Genomic DNA, 9,631 nt, shown 5'->3' with positions numbered 1-9,631 from the left:
ATGCTCACAGATGATATCATGTCACTCAGAGCTTCAATGCAAAGCACATGATTTCTGATTTATATTCACATTACACTGGTAAGACCAGAGACAAAAGACAAAATGTTTGATCCCCAACATCAAACACAGACACCAATGCCCAGACCTCCAACTGCTTCATCTGGGAATGAAAAAGCAGATATCAGTATCACATGCTGTTCCTTCAAAGTCCTGATGGACGCATCTACATCTGAGGAATTGTACCAACCAGATGCCACTGACCGAAACACAAATAAATGTTGGACTAGGACACTGAATCCACAGGAACCAGCCATGACAGTAAAACAGTCATCAAGTACATAAGCACCAGGTGGAGATCAGAACTTTCTGCGATCCAGAAAGCATTGAGAACATTCCTGCACACGGTTTTTAAATGAAAACTTACAACTGGAGTGACCAAAATTCATTCTTATTGTCAAAATATATTTTTTTATTTAACAAGGAGGGACTTTTACCCCTGTGTGAATGCTGGGTTGTGATTGGCTAGAAGGAGTTCAGGTGAGAATTCTGGATTGTGATTGGCTGGAAGAAGGTTCAGGTGTGGATGCTGAATTGTGATTGGTTGAAAGAAGTTCAGGTGTGAATGCTGGCTTGTGATTGGCTGGAAGGAGGTTCAGGTGTGGATGCTGGATTGTGATTGGTTGAAAGAAGTTCAGGTGTGAATGCTGGCTTGTGATTTGCTGGAAGGAGGTTCAGATGTGGATGCTGGATTGTGACTGGCTGGAAGGATGTTCAGGTGTGGATCTGGATTGTGACTGGCTGGAAGGATGTTCAGGTGTGGATGCTGGATTGTGATTGGTTGAAGGAAGTTCAGGTGTGAGTGTTGAACACAGGTAGTTTATATTTGTCAGCTGAATCAGTTTTCTAAATGAAATGCGCTGATTATCATCACCTGTAGCCATAGTAACATCCAGTTTCAGTTCCATTCATGCTCTCAGCTTCACCTCTGGCTGTTCTTCACCTCCTCATCATGTATGGATTTGTGTTTTTGAAGAGTGCATCATGCAGAAGGCTGGTGGAGAAGTGAAAGCGAGGTGTCCTTTTCAGGATGCAAAAGGGGATAACACAAGGATGTCCTTCATCCTGGCAGATTTACAGTCTGGCCGTAGAGCCTCTGTTACATCAGCCAACATGCAGGACTGAGTAGAATGTGGAACCCAGGGGAGAGAATGTTCTTCATCACAACACAGGCGCTTCAAGGAGCTTTAAGCTCTTACTCGTGGTCTAAATGTGTGTGAAGTTTGTGTCTTTCTTACTTCTCTTTCTCTTCCGTGTTCTCTATCAGTGCTTTTTATTCCATCTTCTACATCTCCACTCTCTCTCTCTCTCTCTCTCTCTTTTTCTCTCTCTCATATCCCACGTTATATTCAGTAATGGTTGAGGGATGCTCCAGCCACACTCGTTTATGATGTTATGAGATGATCGAGAGTTATGGGGGAGGTGTTTGTGTGTGTGTGTGTGTGTGTGTGTGTGGGCATTTACATAAGACACAGTGAGGTAGTAAAGCTAAGGGTGATAGCCGTGTGCTTGTAAACGTTATGGGAGATGAAGTTCACACCAGATGGCTATCAGAGGGATTATACACTCTAAAAAAGGACTACACCCGGTGTGTGTGTGTGTGTGTGTGTGTGTGTGTGTGTGTGTTTTATCCGAAACATGTTTCACACCTGGTTCTGTGCCCTGTTGGAGAGAAGGTGCTACAAAAAGCAGCGTTCATGCAGAAAGAATGAACAATAGCAGAAAGGCACAAAGGGCACCGAAGAAAAAAGCGATAAACAATTGTCATGCTCTTGAACGCAGCACGGTGTTCAGAGCGAAACAACAGGGTCTGTGTGTCTGAGAGGAGAAAGAAAGGACAAGTGTGTGTTTTTATCAAGCAACAGCAGGGACTGCATTGTGAAACACACACACACACACACACACACACACACACACACACACACACACACACTCTGTTTGTCAGGAAACATTTGACTTCACAGCACACATCACACTAAAACCCCAACAACACAATGGAAGTATGTCAGAAAGAGGAACTGAAGCAACAACATGAACGTCTATAGGTGATGGTCCCTAACCCTAACATGTGGTTTGAAACACACAGAGATCTTCCAGAGTTCTCTTCGAATTTCTTTGAGGGTTTCTAAAGACTTCTTCAAGAGTTCTTTGTAGATTCCTTAATGGTTCTTTCAATGTTCTTAGAGAGTTATTCCAAAGTTCTCTGAGGATTCTTTGAGAGTTCCTCAATAGTTCATTGAGAGTTTTTGGGAGATTCTTCAAGGCTTCTTCCAGAGTTCCATCGGAGTTCTTCCAGGGCTCTTCGAGAGTTTTCTGATGAGTCTTTGAGGGTTTCTAAAGAGTTCTTTAGGAGTTCTTTAAAGATTCCTTAATGGTTCTTCCAATGTTCTCAGAGAGTTTTTCCAGTGTTCTCAGAGGATTCTTTGATAGTTTCTCAAGAGTTCATTGAGAGTTTTTGGGAGATTCTTCAAGGCTTCTTCTAGAGTTCTCAGAGAGTTCCCTTGGAGTTCTTACAGGGCTCTTCCAGAGTTTTCTGATAACCCTTTAAGTGTTTCTAAAGAGTTCTTTAAGAGTTCTTTGAAGATTCCTTAATGGTTCTTCCAATGTTCTCAGAGAGTTATTCCAGTGTTCTCTGAGGATTCTTTGAGAGTTCCCCAAGAGTTCATTGAGAGTTCTTGAGAGATTCATCAAGGGTTCTTCCAGAGTTCTTGCAAAAGTTCTTTGAAAATTTCTTCAATGTTTCCTTTAGAGTTCCTTTAAAAATTCATTGATAGTTCCCCCAAAAGTTCATCAAATCTTTCAAATGTTCTTCAAAAGCATTTCACGGCATGGTGCACTGTATATGGTTATGTATGATACATAGAATATGAGGTTTCTTCAAGGGTTCTTCTATAACAGTTCTTCCTATTTTTCTCAGAGTTTACTGAGTTCTTCGGAAGCGTTTCACTGTGTGTCATACTGTTTATGGTTAGTTATATGACATTAAGTTTGAACCTTGGAGTGCTTAGGAGTTGTTTTAGGCCTGTTTGAAGGTTCTAAAATGGTTCTCAACTTCTTAATATGGGTTTAATAAAAATAAATAAATAAATAAATAAATAAATAAATAAATATGCTGATTTTTAACGAAATATAAAAGCTGGTTTGGTTATCACGAGTCCACGAGCGCCACTGCTGAGCCAGAATGAGCTGTTTAGCATCTGTGCTGAATCAGAGCTGTGTGTGAAGTTTAATCTTCTTTCTCCTCACAGCTTTAACCCTGGTTTTCTAACACACACACACACACACACACACACACACACACACACACACACAGGTCCAGATCCAGCAGAGCTCATTTTACTGAAGCGTACAAAACAGACAAGCTCAGCAATTAACCGTTAGAACGCCCAATGCTAATATGTACCTGGATATAAAGGGGTTTGGAGTCTAAGGATGAAGAAGCTTGTTTGATATTAAGGCCACGTTGAAGCTCTGTTTGTGCAGGATTAGTTTCTCATGAGGACCCAGATGATCGCTATATAGCGGATTATGTCCAGGATTTGAGCTTGAAGTCATCTCGCATCAGATGGCGTGTAGTGTGTGGAAGCATCAGGCCACATTTTATCTTCTAAACCATGATGAACCTTAAACACCTCACCTACATCAGTACCTGACTTTACCAACACCCTTTACAACACACAAACCTGCTGGAACTTCTTCTCAGAAGAGTGAAGCTCATTCTAACAGTAAATGAGAATAAATGTGGAATGGGACGTTTAAAGAGAAGCACAAGAAGCACATAGAGATCTTATGACCAGGTTTCCACAAACCTCTGTTCCTACAGCGTCTTTTTGCTCATTGTTAATATCACCATGTTTTTTCTTCTCGGTAATTTTTACATTTAAATGAGCTTTAACTAATAACTAATGAACTCAGTTGAATTAGCATGAAGTTAATTTAAAGTTAAATGTTAAAGTTTAAAATCTTTAAACAAGAAATTTTTGGTTTTATTTCAGTTTGATTAATGTTTTGGATTTTAATGACACTGGTGTTGATTGTAGGTGTTGAGACAAATGTGGTTCTTTTCTTTATTGTTTCTCCTCCAACTGTGTGCTGAAGGGCCTGAAAACCAGGGGAGACACTTCTCTTCTCTTCTCTTCTCTTCTCTTCTCTTCTCTTCTCTTCTCTTTCCCTTTTATTTGCTTTTCTTTACTATTCTTCCTTTCTTTCTTTTCATTTAATTTCTTTCTTCCTTTTTCCTTTTTAACTTTTTATTAGTTTCCTTATTTCGTTCTTTCTTTCTTTCGTTCTTTCTTTCTTTCTTTCTTTCTTTCTTTCTTTCTTTCTTTCCAATCTTTTCTTTCCTACTTTACCTTTTTCCTATTCCTTTTTCTTTATTTACATTCATCCTTTCCTTTCCTTTCCTTTCCTTTCCTTTCCTTTCCTTTCCTTTCCTTTCCCTTCCCTTCCCTTCCCACACACAGGCTCCGAGGTCATTTTTCCACCTCAGACTGAACTTGTATTTTCCCACCCTGAAGTGGACGAGGAGTTTAGAACCTCATATGTTCATTCGTCCATTTCACTGATTACTGAACTCATCTTCATCTCATCTCATCTCGCCTGGATTACTGGTCTCATTTGGTTGTGCGTGAGAAAGAGTGTGTTCCACTTGGATCATCACGTGGTGATTTAACTGAACACAGACGCAGCGTTCCATATCCCGGCATCATCTACTGGATCTTCTCATCTCTATAAATACCTCCGTGAGACCTGAGGTTTATCCAGAACGAGAGAAAAACGAATACAATCTTAGCTCCGTTTCTTTCTCTCTCTCTCTCTCTCTCACACACACACACACACACACACACACACACACACACACATATTTATGGTTCATGGTGTGCAGCATAATAAACACACTCCAGCCGAGAGAGACGTGAACATCTTTGTGTTTCCGAGAAAAATCCAAAAATCTGTGGACACCCGAACATAAGATTTTTGAACGTCCCGTTCCACATTTAATCTCCGTCTTCAGTATTTCTCATATGTATATATATATATATATATATATATATATATATATATATATATATCCTTCCTCTTTCCTTTCCTTCCTTTTTTCCCCCATTCTTTTTCCACTTTTTTTCTTCCTGTTTCCTTTAATATTATTTACTCTCCTCTTACTATTCCTTTCTTTTTTTTTTACTTTCTTTAATCCCACATTTGGTCCCCATTTGCTCTTAAAGTGAGCTCCACTCTTCTGGGAAGATGTTCTATTAGATTTTGTGGAAATTAATTTATACACAACGGTGTTAGTAAAGTCAGGTACTGATGTAGGCGAGAAGGTGAAGAGGCCTGGGGTGCAATCAGTGTTTACATTTATCCTTAAGGTGTTCAGGTTGGAGCTCAATAGCAGGAGATCTTCCACTCTAACCCATGGAAAGCAGATCTTCATGGAGCTGGCTTTGTACACAGGGGCACCTTCATGCTGGAACAGATTTGAGTTTCCTATTTTAAGTGAGGGGAAGTTTCATTCACACATTCACAGTTTGGCAAAGAACCACATGTGGCTGGAAAAGTCAGTACTTTTGTCCGCCTCCACCAGCATCACAAAAATGCTTTTTTGGACAAATGGTTCTTATTCATGTTCTTGTACTGAATTATATTGTTTTTGCTATAAAGCTGTGAGGAAGATTGTGATTGGTTGGTGGTATTTAAAAAAAAAAAAAAAAAAGTGGGTGTTGATTGTGTGAGCGAGAGCTGTCCGGGTCCTGAACCAGCTGAAGGAACTCATTTGTGAACAAACAAAACAAACAAACAATTGATTCAATTTGATTTTGAGCCTCACTGGTTTGAGATGAAAATAAGGAGGTGAAATCATGCTATAAAGCCAATGTAGCACTCTGGAGAAGTTTTACCCTTTAAGATCTTACAAGTGGGTTTCTAATCTAAGAAAACCAAAATGCTATTCTTAAAACTTCAAGTCTAAATGGCAGCCTCGTCCATTTCTTAACACTGCAGTTGTTAGAACAAAGCTGGAGCCCCTTCAGCGCTCTTAATATTATGCTCATATTTGTGTTAGCATGTAAGTGCTATGAATAAGTGGTAGTCCGACATCATAGGACGAACGCAGTGCTTCATCGAGACTACAACCCGCTTCTCTCCATGTTTACGCAGGTGTTTATTAAAGCGCTCCCTATGCTAGCGCAGTGCCGTGGGTGTTTCCTTGGCGCTGTTCTGCTTAATTACGGCATGTACGTGTTAAACGTTCCTGCAGGCGTTAATTCAAGGCTGAACATGTTGAACTCATACCACACGGATTCATCACATGCTTTAAACGCTTCAAAGCAACTTGTGTGAATTAGTGGGTATTTAATAGCAATGTGTGTGTAAAACAATTAAAAGAAAGGACGTGTTTGTTTGGTAGTGCGGAAAGGAATCGTTGTCGGTACCGTAATAATTCAGTAGTGCTGAACGACAACGCCTTGGGTGTTAATGCAGCCGTAGACAAACGGAAAATATACTACAATCAGCATTCGTTTAGTAAGAACAGACATTACGCGATACCGTTCAGCATTCAGGACGTAGGCTGGGAAATCATTGTCATCAGTATTAGCGTGACGCCGAGTGTTTATACAAGGGCATCAGTGTTCAGCACTGTTTGAGTTCGTCCTGCATGGCAGGTGTGTAATGCCGTATTATCGGTATTAACGCAACTTATTCGGCAGTGATGATTCAGCACTTTGTGTATAAATGTAACACTGTCAGAATTCCTTCAGAACCGAAGGCATGAAATTCAGTGTCGTCAGTACCAATTTAATTGATTACTCAATTTAACCAACAGAATGAAAAGTGTTTTGCATTCATTTGATATGTTCTATTTCCTTTTTTCATTAAATATCATAAAACATTGAATTCATATTTTATTCAACTGAGCAGGCGTTCGATTTCAAACGGTTTTAAAAGTGTATGTTTACAATAAATAATACCAATTATTATTAATAATAATGAACTATAATTATTAGAATAATTAATTATAATGAACTGCAATAATAAAAGGATGAGCAATTTTGCGTTTTTTCCCTTTCTTCCCTCTAACCGTGACAAAAACCGAGGTACGAACAGAACCGTGAAATGTGAGTACCGTTACACCCCCAAGTCAGTATTCAAACACTATAAACGTTTCCTCGACAGTATTCGTCTAATCAGCAACACTGTATGACATTATTGAGCAGCACTAAAGTTCAGTCAGAACGATCAGAACGTCAGCGTTGATTACGGTATTCAGGTAACACTATAGACTTCATTCAGGAGTTTTAGTATTAATCAGTTGTAATTCAGAACTATTAATACTACTGAAACAATGTATAGGTTCATTCTGCAGTTGTAGTGCTAATTCAGAACTGTAGGTAATTAATTCAGTACCGTCAGTATTAATCCCAGTATCAATGCAACACAGAGTTTATTCAGAACTATGTCTATATTGAGAACCACAAGGATGTAATTCAGAACTATTAACACTCTACAAGTCATGTAGCTGCACTAGAGTTAATTTAGAACTATCGCTTTTACTGTAACACTGTAAAAATGCATTCAGCAGTTCTGGTGTAAATTCAGTACGGTCTTTATTAATGACAGTGTTCATGTAAGAGGTTAAGTACTATCTGTGTAAATTCAGAACTGTTGGTACACATGCAACACTGTACAAGTTTATTCAGGAGTACTAGTGTTAATTCAGAAGTAATTCAGAACTGCTAATTCAGAACTGTACTGTGCTAATTCAGAACTGTACTGTAATTTAATTCAGTACTATCAGTATTCATTCCAGAATTACTGTAACACTGTAATAATTTATTTAGAAGTTCTGGTATTAATTCAGTAGTCAGTATTAATGCAACACTGTACGAGTTTATTCAGAAGTTCTGGTATTAATTCAGTAGTCAGTATTAATGCAACACCGTATGAGTTTATTCAGAAGTTCTGGTATTAATTCAGTAGTCAGTATTAATCTCAGAATGAATGTAACACTGTACGAGTTTATTCAGAAGTTCTGGTATTAATTCAGTAGTCAGTATTAATGCAACACTGTACGAGTTTATTCAGAAGTTCTGGTATTAATTCAGTAGTCAGTATTAATGCAACACTGTACGAGTTTATTCAGAAGTTCTGGTATTAATTCAGTAGTCAGTATTAATCTCAGAATGAATGTAACACTGTACGAGTTTATTTAGAAGTTCTGGTATTAATTCAGTAGTCAGTATTAATGCAACACTGTATGAGTTTATTCAGAAGTTCTGGTATTAATTCAGTAGTCAGTATTAATGCAACACTATGAGTTTATTCAGAAGTTCTGGTATTAATTCAGTAGTCAGTATTAATCTCAGAATGAATGTAACACTGTACGAGTTTATTCAAGTTCTGGTATTAATTCAGTAGTCAGTATTAATGCAACACTGTATGAGTTTATTCAAGTTCTGGTATTAATTCAGTAGTCAGTATTAATGCAACACTATGAGTTTATTCAGAAGTTCTGGTATTAATTCAGTAGTCAGTATTAATCCCAGAATGAATGTAACACTGTATGAGTTTATTTAGAAGTTCTGGAGTTTATCCAGTAGCCCCGGGGTTTCGTATTGAACCCTTGAGCAGCTGTTGTTCTGAACACCTGTGCTTCTCATCTCCTAACACCCTGAGCACCCCCTAAGGGGAAGGCGCGCTGTAGAGGAGCTCTAACGGTGTGTTCAGTGAGATGTTCCTCTGATGGTCAGTAGCTCCACATCTCAGGGGGAAAACGGAGTGTCCGGGTCACTCAACAATCACATGTTCCAAGTGTTTCATAAACACTGCGCGTTCTTACTTTTCGTTACAAAAAAAAGAAAGAAAGAAAGTAAAAATGAAAGAAAGTAGGAAAGAAAGCATTGTAACGCTGACGTGTGCCGCACGTCTCATCTCTCCCAGCACGTGCACCGAGCTCTACCAATTAGTGTTTATTACAGGTGGACAGGCTGGCGCGCGCGAGGAATCGCATCGCATCACATCACATCACATCACAATTAAATAAAATATAATGATAAACGAGGTGACTTACAGCTTCAGATAGAGACGCTGATCCACTCCGGTGTCACGCGCCCTATAGAAAACCCCACTCAATGCTCACACACACACAAACACATCTGCGCGCGCTTCCCGTTAAAAATCTTGGTGTGCGGTACGAAGTAGAGTGGAGCGTGTACGCGCGTGCGTGCGTGCGTGTGTAAGCTTCTCCTTTACAGTCCGCACTGCTAGAAAGAACAGCGATGTTTATTGTCACACAGCAGCACACAAACCACTTGAAGCCCACAGACACGCCCCCTCGGTCATTGCCAACGCCCCTCACACACCTCCCCCCCCTCTCTATCCCAGACGCTCGCGCTATCCACAGGTGTGTACCTGAGACACGGACAATATACAATACACCCCATTGTCTCATTGTGTTCAACGGCAGGTGATTAGGTCACGCGACTCATCGTTCCCATTATAACCATCATAAACTAATGCAGTTTCCAATACAACTATTAACATCAATGCAACTCCTAATAAAACCATTATGATTAAT

General features: G+C 39.4%; 1 protein-coding gene across 1 annotated transcript in view; it reads right to left on the bottom strand.

The window, feature by feature from the left end:
* Positions 1–9,367, bottom strand: part of LOC124392891 (CMP-N-acetylneuraminate-beta-galactosamide-alpha-2,3-sialyltransferase 1-like) — a 28,973-nt gene extending 19,606 nt beyond the window's left edge. Inside the window, exon 1 of the mRNA XM_046860150.1 lies at positions 9,125–9,367. The gene's annotated coding sequence lies outside the window, so the exon portion shown is untranslated. The remainder of the gene's footprint in view (positions 1–9,124) is intronic.
* Between the last annotated feature and the right edge of the window lie 264 nt (positions 9,368–9,631).

The sequence above is a fragment of the Silurus meridionalis genome, chromosome 10 (assembly GCF_014805685.1).
Source record: "Silurus meridionalis isolate SWU-2019-XX chromosome 10, ASM1480568v1, whole genome shotgun sequence".
Classification (NCBI taxonomy): domain Eukaryota; kingdom Metazoa; phylum Chordata; class Actinopteri; order Siluriformes; family Siluridae; genus Silurus; species Silurus meridionalis.
The sequence above is the reverse complement of the archived record's forward strand: the minus strand, read 5'-3'. Positions and strand labels throughout refer to the sequence as shown.